We start from the raw sequence: 14,585 nt of genomic DNA on the forward strand, positions 1-14,585 counted from the left end.
ATCCTTGATTCCTTTTATCTTAATTATTCAGTCTCTTTGATAGCTTTTTCCCAAACATTTTGGTCTAGAATGACAGCTTTCCAACTGACATGGTCAATACAAAATTCCTTCAAAGTTGTCTGCAGTGTATCCTTGAATCATTGCTTTTGTCCACCATGCAAGTGAGCAACTACAGCAAACTCTCCACAGGCAATATGGAGACAATCATTTGAAATCTTGATGACATGGCCAGCCCATTAAAGTTTCCAAAATGGTAAAAATCCTTGCCATCTGTGTTTGCTACAGGACTATGGCATTGAGAATTCTCCAAAGACAGGTAAGGTGAAAGTGACTGAGCTTTTTTGCATGGCATTGATAGAGAGTCCAGATCTCAGCTTCATTAAGGTTATGATCATTCCAGCATTATTAGTCCAAATTAACAAACCCCATTGGGAGCAATATACTTTTAATGTCCATGAAGCAGAGAGGATTGAACAAGAGCTTTGTACATCTTAAGCTTAATGAAAAGATTGGTTCCATGTCAGTTCTACACAAAAGAAAGTTTTGTAGAACTGACTGAAATTGCTGAAGAAGGCCTTTAATCAGCAGTGATTTGTTGCTACTGCTGCCGTTCTCACTGCATACACAGAACTAAACAACACAACTTTAGATACAATGTCCTCCAGTGTCATCCTTCTTTTACTTTGTGCAAGCTATGCCATCACTACAAATAAAAGGACTACAAATAAAACACTACAAATAAAAGGACTAGTCATTTTGCAGACAAAAATTATGTGTTTACAAGCTTCTATTCCTAGTTCAGGTTATTATCCCTCCAACATTATTCATCAAGATTAACAGATTTAATTGGGAACAATCTTCTCTCCATATCCACAAACACACGAATGCTAGAGTACCACTCAGGTCTCTCCCTAGCCAATTATCAAAATAGATTATCTGAAATGTAGAATGTGCCATCTTCCAGTATCCATACATCCTCCCATTGCCATTGGTATTATCTCTCTCCTGCTGTATCAACAGAGGCCTTCCCAATCCAAACCTCCAATACAGATTTATGAGATTGGACATCCAAAAGCAGGATCAATAAAACAAAATGAATTATTAAATGTGTTTAATACAGTACAAGAATCCAAAATTTCTTGTTAGCAATTCAGAATGGTGAATCTTTTCCCTCGAGGCATATGTCACCACGTTTCATGAAGATGTAAAAATTCCAAAACATAATAGTTCTTTCAGCTGTCCCTTGCAAATGAATGGGAGTCAGAGCTTCAGAAATCTGTGGTTTGGATTCAGAGCTGAATTGTCATCCAAATCAAATCATGGAACTCATGCACATCTCAGGCTGACAATCTCAGCAATAATTATCATCTTTTGAGCAAAACTCCAGATTTTGCGAAAAAGCAAGCTGTAATCAAACGTCACCATCTGAAAAATACTGATTCAAAGAAGAAAATACCATTGTGCATTAGGTATGTATTTCATGTGAAGCAGCAGGAAAAAATAATGCACATTCCAAATTAAATCACTGATTCAGGTTATCCTAGCTAAGGTGAACTTTAGATGTGTTGCTCATCTTCAGACGCGATATGCAAATATGCTTGCCGTACAGGTAAAAAGTGTCAAAAAACCAGGGAAATTCAAAATGCTAGGTCTGCATGAACAATTATTCATTTGGCAAAATGAGTGAAACAGCACAGAACCAAACAAAACCCAATGTTACTTCAGAAAAACCCCCAAATAAAACCAAATCCGTTAAACATTTAGATGTTCAAATCATATTGTACTATCTTCTCTTTCTTATATTTAGTGATGAGAATTGCATCCTTTCATTTTTATTCTATGTTCTGCAAAAGAGTTTAGGAAAGACATAATTTATTATTGATCTCCATCAGGTAGGTATGACAAATTCTTTTGCTTTCCATTGAAGAGCCTTTAAACTATCCCATCCTTAGAAATCATGTTTCAAGGACAATTGCTGTCCTGTCTGACTGTGACTTTCTCTGTGTTTCTATGGTTCTCTCTATCCTTTAAGGATTTGGATGTAATATTAAACTACCTGTATTAATAGAACTGATGGGGATATCTGAGTATGCACGTGACTTTGGTTTGCAAATCCTATCAGATCTGCTATGATTTGGATTCCTTCATTGAGAAGCGGGTTGGACTTGATGGCCTTATAGGTCTGTTCCAAGTCAATTACAGTCATGCCCCACTTAACGATTACCCCGTATAATGATGAATCCGCTTCACGATGTTTTTGCGGATCGCAATTGCGATCCCAAAAGGATGTTTTAATGGGGTTTTTTCGCTTTGCAACGATCGGTTCCCTGCTTTGAAAACTGATTATTCACATTACAACGATCAAAACAGCTGATTGTCAGGTTTTCAAAATGGCCACCGGCTGCTCAAAATGGCTCCCCGCTGTTTTTAGGAGGCATTTTTTGCTTAACAGGCACCTGAAAATGGCCACCATATGGAAGATCTTCGCTGGACAAGCAGGTATACAGCCCACTGGAACGCACTGAACGGTTTTCAATGCATTTCAATGGGCTTTTTTATTTCACTTGACAACGTTTTCGCTCTACAGTGATTACGCTGGAACAAATTAATGTCACCAATCGAGGCACCACTTTATGCTCTGATTCTATGAAATAGAAATCATTTGTTTTCTTAACAAATTGAAACAAGACTATTGCTTCAAACATATGGTTGCAATACTCACTCTGAACGATAAGGTGGATGGGTCATGCTGCCCCATGAAAACATATCCTCTCAATATTCTGAAAGGCTACTTTTGCAAATATGAAATAGGCATTCCTGCTTTCCATAGCTTAGGGGTGTTTGTGTTTGTGTTGTTCTCAAATTTAGTTAGTTGCAGGATGTACTAGCTAAACAGTGTGAGGAAGCAATTTATGGTGGTGAAATAAAACACACATTATATATACCTGTGAAATGTAGTATAAAAAAGAAGAGAGAATTCTTTGAGAGGGTGAGCTTAGCAAATATTGCTATTCATATCACTTTCTTTCACATAAGTACTGTAATGTGTCTGGAAGATGGGCAGCTTTGTAGAACAATGGCTTTTCAATTTCAAGGCATACTTTGGCTTTTAAAGTGACATAATAAATTACCTCATGATGCCTTGCCACATTCAAAAGGAATGCATGAATCTGCCTCAGAACTGTTCATATGAAACCAGGGGTTTTGCTTGGGAATTATAATGCCAATAAAAACTTGATTTGGGAGCCACAATCTTTTACACATTTATCTGACAGTAAATCTCATTGAACTCAAGAGTCTCAGTAGACATGTATATGGATGCTCTGTCAATCCTGATCTAAGAGTCAACTATAGACTGCAAATTTGTAGTTCTGTACTGAAATTAAGTGTAAATATAATTTATATTGAAACATGTATGCAAGAGTATAATTTTGGAAAATGTGTTCAGAGATTCAGTAAAAGATTCAGTGTCCTTTCAGCTTTGGCCCAACCGCTTCATTAGCTCTGGAGCTACTTGTACTTATCCTCCACCCTTCCTCAGTAGCATGTTGGACTCCTTTGGACCTGAGGGGCCCATCTTCCAGTGTCATATCTTTTAGCCTTTTGTTTCTGATCATGGGGCGTCCTTGCCAAAGATACTGGAGTGGCTTGCCAGTTCCTACTCCAGGTGGATTGCATTTAGTCGGAACTCTCCACTATGACCTGTCCATCTTGGGTGGCCCTGCACGGCATAGCCCATAGCTTCTCTGAGTTACTCAAGCCCCTTCGCCACGACAAGGCAGCAATCCACGAAGGAGTTGTTTTGGCAAATGAGTTGTTTTGACAGACGAGGCACAAAAATCTGACAATCGCTTTTCCCCATGCCTGGTAGTAAAAATGTAGTGCGAACTAAGCAGATGACCAACAGTTTGCTACATGTTCAAGTTATATAGTGTATCTACTGCCTGAGATAGCTTCTTCACTCTGCCTGATGGTAAAGCCAGATGTAATGGTTTGTTAACATGATAGACCCCAGACCCTTACAGGGGGCCCTTTTGAAAGAGCCATCCCTCAAGGAGGTAAGAGGGACGGCTTGTAGACAAAGGGCCTTTTCGGCAGCTGCCCCCAGACTATGGAATGCCCTCCCGACTGAGATTCGTCTGGCGCCGACACTGATGACATTTTGGCGCCAGGTCAAAACGTTCCTGTTCCAGAAGGCTTTTAACTGAAATAATATTAGCTGTGGGTCCGATGGCAATTTTATATATATTTTAATTGTATTTTAATTGTTACATATCTTTATTGTATTTTAAATGCTGTAAGCCACCCAGAGACCTTTGGGTAGTATGGGCGGCATATAAATTAAATAAATAAATAAATAAATAAATGTGAACCCTAACCTGAAACACATTCTAGTGATCACATGTGCTTTTGCATTGATTGATCTTTTCATAAATTAAAACTACTAAAATCAGCAGTGCTAAATTATAGGTCTTGATTCAACCCTATGGTTAGAAATCTCCATATGAATAAGCAGTAGAGAGCCTTCATAGGAAAACATACGAACAGGCACTGGAATGCCTATATTAATGCAACATTTCAATCAATATCCTTGGGCTGGTGTTGCAAGCCAACTTGGACCCTGCTAATGCAAAAGAGTCAGGCACTGGAGTTTCTTTGTTAGTGGCTGCAGTTGCTTTTTCTGATACAACTTTGTGGGACCATGGAATGCACAGATTTCCTTCTAGCACATTTTCATATAATTCTATCTGCATTAACTGATTCATAAATCACAAATTAAGAATTTAGTACGGAATGCAGAAGCCTGAGGTTTTTAGCTTCCATTAAAAAGCCATTTCTAGAAAATAAACAAAAGCAGATGGGGCTTACAAGGGTATCTTCTAGCCATAGCCATACTTTCTGAAAAGCATGCTACAGAACACACATCCAGAGTATGCAACTGTGATCCTGTATGGCATAACTATGTTACAAAGGTAGGCTGTCTTGGAAGCAAGTTTTCCTATAGCAACAAACAACAGAAATAGACAAGGGTGAATGCTTGAGTGTATCACAGTCACACCCACAAACAGTCTTGCTTCTGTTCCTGTTCAAATGTATCTTACACATTGGCTGCTGACTTATTTCTAGCATCCGTGTAACAAAGATTCACCATCCATTATTTTGGTTATGCAACACTGAAAATTTAACAGAGAACTGACAAGGATTTAAGCGTGTTTCATTGTTCTGTGTAACGTTTTGCCAGGCTGCATGATTAACAAAAGTGGAATGAATTACGCAAAGTTAGCAGCACCTCTAAATTTTGCTGATTTGAATCAACTTGTCACATAATTCTGTTTCTCAATGTGCAAATTATACAGTCCTGCCTATGGACCTTTCACTGGAATTGCAAAGGCTGGTGCAAAGCCGCTCATATTTAATAGTAAATATATTTTCACTTGTCAGATATTCCAGGCTTAGAGCTGCACTTCAACTGAAGCAGAGCAAGCCTCTATTTGCATCATTTCAGCTGAAGCCAATCTATAGAAACAGGTGGTTAGAAACAGTCCAAGAACAGGCAGGCATCCAGGCTTCTTTTGTTCCGCTTGAACAAGCGCAAGATTAAAACATTTTCTCAAACTGCTTGAAGCTTTCTCTAAGTATTGCTTTCCACCCAGGCAGGTCACCTTATAAATTACATTGGCAGTTTTAGAGCATTGCTGAAACCTGGTGTTAAATTGGCACCCAGTGATGGAACTCCTAAAACATTTTTCTGTTAAAGTGACAAAAACAGAACTTACATTATATATCATGGCATTGATCAAACAAACTGCAAACATTAGGAACACTCTGCCTGACTTTAAGTTGCCAGGAGTTCAGCATGGCAATGTAGACTCCCGACACAGTAAATATGAGTAATAACATGCTGTAAAGAATTTCAGGATGAGAGTTTTTTGAGGGGGCAGGGCACTCTAGGTGTTATCTATGTTTTAAAGGGTTGGTAATGAAGGCGAGCATCAGGTTGGTTTTGACATATTTGACAGATTTCAGGTTTCTTTGGTGTTCACACTTAAGTTTTATCATCTGAGTAATCCTAAATTTGCAGATGCCTCAAGAATCTATTTATCTATCACTTAGCAAAATGCAGATAAAACGTATTTCTAACCAGAGATAGAAGATATTTTTTCAGTTCAATTTTTATAAGATCTTTTTTAAAAAATAACACATGCTGATTTCTTCATCTTCAGAATGGAAAGATGGTGCAATTAAAATGTGGGATAAATTGACATTGATAAGAGTTATCATACAGATCCAAGTTAACTCTGAAATGTTTGTTGTAGAAGAGGTAGCCGTGTTAGTTTGCGCAAGGATTATATGCAAGAACAAAGTTAAAAAAAATTGAAGGAACAAATTAAAAAGACAAAAATGTGGTGGCACCTTAAAGACTAACACATTTTAGGTAAAATCAAAATAGAAATAAAAAGTAAAAACAACAACGACAACCAAAACATGGTGGCACCTTAAAGATTAACTTTTATAATTTTTAATGTGAGCTTTTGTGTACAAGACCACTTGATGAGACATAAGAGAAATAGATTTAGCGTGGCAAATATTTATGCATGGCATCAAAACATAGATATCAAAATGCATAGATTGTGGTTGGGTGGTGAGAAAGTCATTGTGGTGATAGCATCTTTGATATGCAGCTCTTTCACTGAAGTTTGTGGCATAAAGAATGTGAGAACCTATGTCATAAATTAACAATGGTAGAGTAACATGAATGCTGATTAGATTGTCAATTTACTTCTAGTTGATGAACTTCTATGTTTTAATGTGAACTTTCATGGACAAGTCCACTTCCTCAGACATAATAAGAGATATATACAGTATAACATTGCAAATATACATGGTATCAAAATACAGAAATAATGGTTGGTTGGTTGGTTGGTTGGTTGGTTGGTTGGTTGGTTGGTTGGTTGGTTGGTTGGTTGGTTGGTTGGTTGGTTGGTTGGTTGGTTGGTTGGTTGGTTGGTTGGTTGGTTGGTTGGTTGGTTGGTTGGTTGGCTGGTTGATAAGAAAGTCAATGGGTATTTAACAGTGCATGATAGCCTATTTGAGATAAAGGTATATTCCACTGAAACTTGTGCTGTAAATGATGCAAGAACCTCTGTTATGAATAACGATGGTAAAATAACATGAATGTTAATTATACTGAGGAGACTGGCTTTTTACAATTGCTAATGGCCTTTTCTTTATAGGAGGTTGTCTAGGGTAATTCACACATCACAATGATGTGTGAATTACCCCAGACAATGGAAGACCATAAGAGCAACATGGCAATGAGTTAAGACTATCTGGTTTACCTTTGTGGTTTTTCAGATGGATCTGCTGAGAAGGAAAATAGATCTGGGGGTACAATTATTGTGGTGTTCATACTTTATAGTGCACTAAAAGGCCTTGGGCTATATTGAGTCCACTGAGATGGGTGTCTAGCATATGTATATATTTTATCTCAGCTGTCTTTTTTCCAGAATGACCACTTTTAAATCATGTGTAGAATGTCCTGGTAAATTAAAATTATGTGAAACAGGTTTCTGTGTGTAGGGGGAAAGAATCTACAGAACAAGAATCCAGAGAAAGAGAGGGGGGGAGATAAAATATATACACATACCAGACACCCATCTCATTAGACTCAATATAAGGATCAAGCAAATACCATTCTAGGAAGCGGTGAACAAAAACAATACAGTACTAAAAACACATTGAAAGCAGTAAGACATAACAATCCATTTAAAAATCCCACTCAGAAAGCCAGTCACTGAGTGAAAGCTTTGCCCACTTGCAGAAGATATTACAAAGATGGGACCAGTCTGGCCTCCTGTGGAAAAGAATTCCAAAGTCTGGGACCAGCAACAGAGAAGGCCTCCTGTGTCCCCCACCAAACACAAATGTGAAGGTGGTGGGACTCAGAGAAAGACTTCTCCCAATGATCTTAACACACGAGCAGGCTCATGGTCTTTGAGATAGTTTGGGCCCAAGCTTTTTAGGTCTTTATAGGCTAGAACCAGCACGTTGATTTGTGTCTCAAAACAGATTGGCAGCCAAAGAAGCTGCTGTAATAGGAGAGTTACATGATTCCTGTGACCAGCCTGTGTCAGCAATCTTGCTGCTGCATTTTGGACCCGTTGAAGTTTCACAACACTTTCCATAGGTAGTCCCAATTAGAGTATGTTACAGTAATCCAACCAGCATGCAATTTAGGCATGTGTCACTGTGACCAGATCCGACCTCTCCAGGAATGGGCACAGCTAGCAAACTAGTTTCCACTGTCCAAATGCACTTCTGGCCACCACTTAAACGTAGGCATCCAGGCTCAGAGACAAATCCAAGCTATGCACCTGTGTTAAAGCTTTCCAGCGCAGGCTGCTTCCCTATTCCTTAATCATTCGACTAACCAAGAGGACCTTAAGAATAGTCAAGACCCAGAAATTGTACTCATTTGGGAAAATTAAATTCTTTTATGCTTACAATACACAAGCAATATCTCTTGTTTGTATCACTTAATTTTAAGAGTCAGTCAATATAATCATATTTATTAAATTACTTTTAGAATGTCCAATATTGTCAGGCAAAGTGAATTCTTCCCGACAATGCCACTGAAACCTGTGTAAGAAGAACATAAAAAAGGGATCTAATTTTATTAGCACAGGTCACTTTCATATTTAATCATGTATTCAGTTTCTTTGTCATATGTTCATGTGATAGAAAGAGCAATGTGCTTTTGCATACTTGACTAGCCAAATATACATCAGGTTTAACATGTGATGGAAAGTCTAGTGTCTTTTCTGATCTAATCTCCCTTTCTTCTCCCATTCATCAGAGAAATGTTCTCTTCAGGAACAGCAGTGGGTCAAAGTAGGTACTGCCATCTGTTCCTGCTAAACAAATATGGCCTCTGAGAAGATAAAAGAAGGGCTTTCCATCCAAATCCAGTGCAGCTTTCTTGTAGTGAATTCAAATTCCATTGTAATGTGTTCATGGAAGGGCTGGATACACATTATCATTCTCTCACAATTATACACTTGTCCTAGTTCTGTTGGAATTGCTGTTAATGATGGCTCTAAATATCTTCCACACAGGAATGTGTAACAAACATTCATTTATGTAAGGAAAAAAAATTACCTGTCTAATCAGGAATATGTATGGCAAGTGCTAAGCCTAACATTTCTCTCAGTGATTCCATTGTTTGGTTTCATGTATAAGAGTACTGTAAATGGTATTTATGCTAGCAGAGTAAAGTTACTCTACATGCAGTTATGCTTAAACAAAAAACTTATATTTATTGCCTCAGGAAATCCACTGAAAAACAGCATAGGAGAAAAAAAATATTCTAGACTTCTGTTGTAAAAGTCACTACAGTTTGGCTAGCAGCATGTGATTACCCATTATGGAAGAGACTTTATGTATAACTACCTCTTTCTAACAGAAGGAAACAGCAATAACGGGCTCCTGAAAAGAAGCCGGAAGCAATTGTTGTGTCACTAAATGGTCATTTAGGAAAGACAAGATTGGACAGGATGTCCCAGCTCACCTGGCCATCTGTCCACTGCCTACTTCCCTAGTTCAGTTGTTTCTTGTCTGCATTGATGCCTTTTACTGCACCTCTACTCTGTCTATTATGCTATGGCCCATTTAATTTAATATTTTAAAAATCAACAAGACTCTCAGAGAACCAGACTTCTGTTTGCTGAAAGCTGACTTTAGAACTGATAAAGGCAAAGAAACTACTGCCGTGATGTGGTAGCTTGGCTACTGAACTGTTACAAATCAGCTATCGTGAGTAGACCTTCTCTTCCAAAAAAGAGTCAATTGCCATAAGAATCAAGATAATTGTTTACCAGCTACTACTCTTTAGATGTTCATATGATTTGAAATTAAGTGCAATTGCAGAAAATAATGTCCAATGAAGAACAGGTGGCAACTAGTAGAAGAAAAGACTCCCAAGTGTGTGATAAATATTAGACAGATGCTCGCACTTGACATTCAAGTGGACTAAGCACAATAAATTGTCTTAAAAGGTAATGTAGATATATAAGAAAAGTTCACATCAGAATTCCCATGTTAGTCATTGAACACATGCTGTGTTACACCAAAAAAAGGGAAACTGCCAACAGTGCATTTAGCATTACCACAGTACCCTCCAGCTGCCTTGTTAGTAACAAACAAAATGTTATGACTTCCTCTAACTTGTTACATCTTTACTGCAAAAATGCACAGAGTAGATGTTATGTGTAACTCGAAAGCTCATTTTAGAACACAGCAGAAGCTAGAACTGCAAAATGTAATCAGTTTTATCAACAGATGAACCACTTAGGACTTTTAAGTTTAATGGAAGATAAACATCTGCTCTGATTCCTCTAACCCACTTCTTTCATTCAAAAGAAGCAGCAAAAATGAAAGAAGCTTTTCAACATCACCACCCCTCTAGAAAAAAAAGTAAGGGAAAAAAATCTACAAGTGGCCAGTGTTTCCTTGCCTGATGCTTCTGGGTTTAGTTCAAAGCAGAGGGGAAGGGAGGAGGCATGTCTCACAATGTTAGGACGTGTCTCCTCAGAGGTACAGACACCTTCTATGACTACAGGAGAAAAACTGAAGCCATGCATAGATTGCTTCAGACATGTTTTTCCCAACCTAGCTCCATACTGGAAGAAAGTCAAGCTACAAAGCAAAGTTCTTTGACAAAAAGAGGAAAGAAAATGGTGGGAGGAAAAGGATGTAATTCTCCTCAATTGCACAACTATATTTTTGTACCCAATAGGAAACCACCCCTGTCCCATTCCGCTTTAGAAGTGAAACAAGCAGATATATGAATAGAAGTTATTCTGGAAGATGGTCGGAACTCGAAAAAGTTGTAAGTTGAAGCACCATTTCCCATAGGAATGCATTGAAATGCAATTAATCTGTTCCAGCTGAAGAAAAAAAATCACCAAAAAACACACACAAAACAAAACAAAACAAAAAACACTGCAAGACTCATCGGAAACATGATAAATCCATTCCAACCAAAGGGGGGAAAATAAACAGAAAAGCAAACAAACGCTGCAAGACCCATTGGAAATGCGATTCATCTGTTCCAGCTAAAGAAAAAAAAAACACAGAAAAGCAAAGACCCATTGGAAATGCAAAAAGAAAAACCCAAAAAGCAAAGAGAGACTGCAAAACCCATCGGAGATGCAAAAGAAAAACCCCAAAAGCAAAGATAGACTGCAAAACCCATAGGAAATTTAAAAGAAAATCCCAAAAAGCAAAGATAGACTGCAAGACGCATTGGAAATGAACAACAACAACAACAACAACAACAACAACAACAACAACAACAACAACAACAACAACAACATAATAATAATAATAATAATAATAACAACAACAACAACAACAACAACAACAACAACAACAACAACAACAACAACCAAAAAGCAAAGAAACCCTGCCAGATCCATTGGAAATGGGGGGGGGGGGGAAACTCACCCAGAACAGCCAGTTTTTAAAAAGCAGGAAGCAACACCTTACCAGGCAGTCCGAAGTCTCCTCCAAATGCACACTCTCTAACTGCTGGGGCGAAAGTGCTACAAAGAAGCAGGCTCTTTGCCACCAATGGTTAGCAATTTGAATTCCTGCTCTTTTCCCTGCCTTTTTTCTGCCTGTAACTCGAAGCTCCGGTCACAAGTCGAAGCAAAATTTTGCGGCCAGAGCTGGTCATAACTTAAAATGGCCGTAAGTCAGGACGGTTGTAAGTCGAGGCACCACTGGACATCCTGGTTACATCACTTGTTCATAAACATGAAAAAGCCCTATTCAGTCAATCTCAAAACCTGTGTTCTCCAGACATACTGAGGGGAGCATGCTAGCCCTGTCCCTTCCATTCTTGCATTCATTGTGCAAAAGTGACAGCCCGGAGACGAGGAGGCTGTTGAATTTGAGAGCCAGTACCCTGATTTTTGTTAGGTTGTTTTTTGTTGGGGAAAGTAAGCAACAGAACCAACTTCCTCTCTTCATTTCACTGCTTTCATGTGAGGAAAGTGACAATGGGAGGCTAGTGTGCACTCTCCAAGGAATGTTGAAGATACATGCTTTAATAACAACTGAGTATGTTCAATGATACATTGACATAAACAGGAGATTTTTTTTTACATATGCCTGGCTGAATAATCTTCTGTCATTTCTCCATGCAAAGCATGAGATAATACTCTAGTCTTAATATAAACACCTACATCAAGATTTTGAAAAATTTCCTCACCAGGAATCCGGAATCATGATTCTGGGTTGAGATTCATGGTCAGATGGCATTCTGTAGCTTTTCTTTCCATTGTTAAAAAGCTGTAGATTAAATCTGAAAATACAAAATCAACAATTTAAAAATTGTATCTTTTTTTAATATTATAGCAAGGCTTTGAATATATAGAAGAAGAAGTTTCAATCACAGTACACCCAAAGAATTCTAAGACTGTCAACTTTATTTGGTAAGATATATTTTCTGTGCCAGTGCCAAATAAATGTGGACCTCTTTGAAATCTAGATCTTTATAGGCAATGGTGCTACAGATGAGAAATTAGTGCAGAAGTATCCTGTATTATATGGCAGATAGAAGAAAAAATTATACATATTTAATGTTTCACATATAAATATAAACTTGACTTGGTTTGTTCGTGCGTGAGAAATAAGCAAACATTCTCGTCACCATAAAATGGCAAGATTTTGTTCTGGACTGTGGTTTCAAAACGGTTTTGCACATTTTCAAGATTTTTGGGGGGTTGTGTGAATTTCTAAATGTCTCATTTTTGTGCTGGAAGTGAGATCTCTAGAAGCATCCTCAACAGGCTGTCCGATCATTATTATTTTTATTTATTTAAAATATTTTACCCCATCTTTTGCCTAAGAAAGGATGTAAGGCAGCTTACATAATTAAAACTAGAGATGGGAGTTAAATATGAAGCTCACCTGGATTATTCATTTATGTATTTATGTATGTATTTATTTAAACATTTATGTATGTATGTATGTATGTATGTATGTATGTATGTATGTATGTATGTATGTATGTATGTATGTATGTATGTATGTATGTATTTATTTATTTATTTATTTATTTATTTATTTATTTATTTATTTATACTCCACAGCATCTGGCAACCAGACCACTCTGGGCGGCTATCAACAACAAGACAAACAACACAATATTAAAACACAATAAGAATAAAATAATACAAACATACAACAGATACAATAACTAGTGGGATAAATTAAAACAGATGGCTATAAAGATGGTAGAAAGGATGATGAAAGGATGGCAAAAAGGATGATAAAAGTGAAGCAGAGATATCCCCAACTTAAATCTCAGGGAAAGCCTGATGGGAGAGCCAAGTTTTCAATGCTCATTTAAACCCATCCAACGAGGGTGCCAAGTGTTTCTCCATAGGCAAATTGTTCCACAGACAGGGAGCGACTGCTGAGAAGGCCCAGCTTCTTGTTCTTTCCCTCCGGGCCTCCTTCAGGGTCAAGGCCCTCAACTACCCTGCCTGTGAAGAACAGGTGTTATGGACAGATCTGGCTGGGAGCAGGCATTCTGCTAGGTACCAGGGTCCTAAATCAAGTGGCTGTCCTGATGGGACCCTCCTATGCCAAATTGGGAGTCCACTTACCACTTGCCGTGTGACATGTGCGGCTGGTGTCATTGAAAGCACACTTAGCTGGCACTGCCCCATCTCTCTGCTTGGCTGGCCAGTCTGGCAAAGGGGTGAGATGACAAGCCTCCCCACTCAGCTGCTCAGTGGCCAGCTGAGAAGGGAGGTGCGGCAATGCCAACCGGACTACTGCCACGATTGGCACAATTTTCATGATACGGATTGTGTGCACCATGCAGTGAGTGCTAAGTGGACATCTGGTTCAGGGCTGGCCACCTGTGCCAGCAAACTTCATATTCATCTCTCCTGGGAGACAAATATGCAGCTCCCATCTCCAATTAAAACACAAAACTGAAGCTAAAAATGGAGAATTATTCGAATATTAAAGCAATCACTAACATTATATTAAGAATGTTAGGTAAAGCATTTCTAAAACAGATGTCACAACCCAGTTTCCTGTGAGGGAGAACTGAAAATCTAAGTATCCATACGCAGCTGGGTGAATCCTGGTGACCTCAGCCAGGGCACACAACAAACTCCTTACAAGTCTGCCCTAAAAAGATATTTGCTGACCCTTAAGAAAGCTCAGCAGGAAGTTACTCATGAGCTTTGTAGTCCTAGGCTCAGTTAGGTAGGACTCAGTAGCTTAATGTGGCCTTGCTTCCCCCTCAGGGTATAGCTAAGACAGCTTCACTGTTCAAAAGACCAAAAGATTTTGTATTTGATCTTTTTATTGAAAAAATATAGATTTACAGAATAAAGTCAGTCTGATGCAAAAGCATTGCAATAAAGCGTTTTCAAGGCTTGTTACAAATTACAATTAAGGCAACTGATTTCTTTTTAATTACAAAAGCTCTAAAAATCTCTAAAAGCTTCCTCAGGTTAGGCAAAAGGCTTAAAGCCCCCCTTCTCCTCTTCCTTGACTCC

The 14,585-nt window shown here is 38.4% G+C and overlaps 1 protein-coding gene across 6 annotated transcripts in view; it reads right to left on the minus strand.

Moving 5' to 3' along the window:
* The window catches only part of PCDH15 (protocadherin related 15), a 979,840-nt gene that overhangs the window by 684,154 nt on the left and 281,101 nt on the right, over positions 1-14,585 (minus strand). For 4 of the 6 annotated variants that reach the window (XM_072995260.2, XM_072995261.2, XM_072995259.2 and 1 more), the window contains one exon: positions 12,275-12,367. The exons of 1 other annotated variant lie outside the window; for it this stretch is intronic. The gene's annotated coding sequence lies outside the window, so the exon portion shown is untranslated. Of the gene's footprint in view, positions 1-12,248; positions 12,368-14,585 lie in introns of all 6 variants that reach the window. One more of the 6 variants, XM_078391351.1, reaches the window with a different exon arrangement.

This window comes from Pogona vitticeps, chromosome 3 (genome assembly GCF_051106095.1).
Source record: "Pogona vitticeps strain Pit_001003342236 chromosome 3, PviZW2.1, whole genome shotgun sequence".
Lineage (NCBI taxonomy): Eukaryota > Metazoa > Chordata > Lepidosauria > Squamata > Agamidae > Pogona > Pogona vitticeps.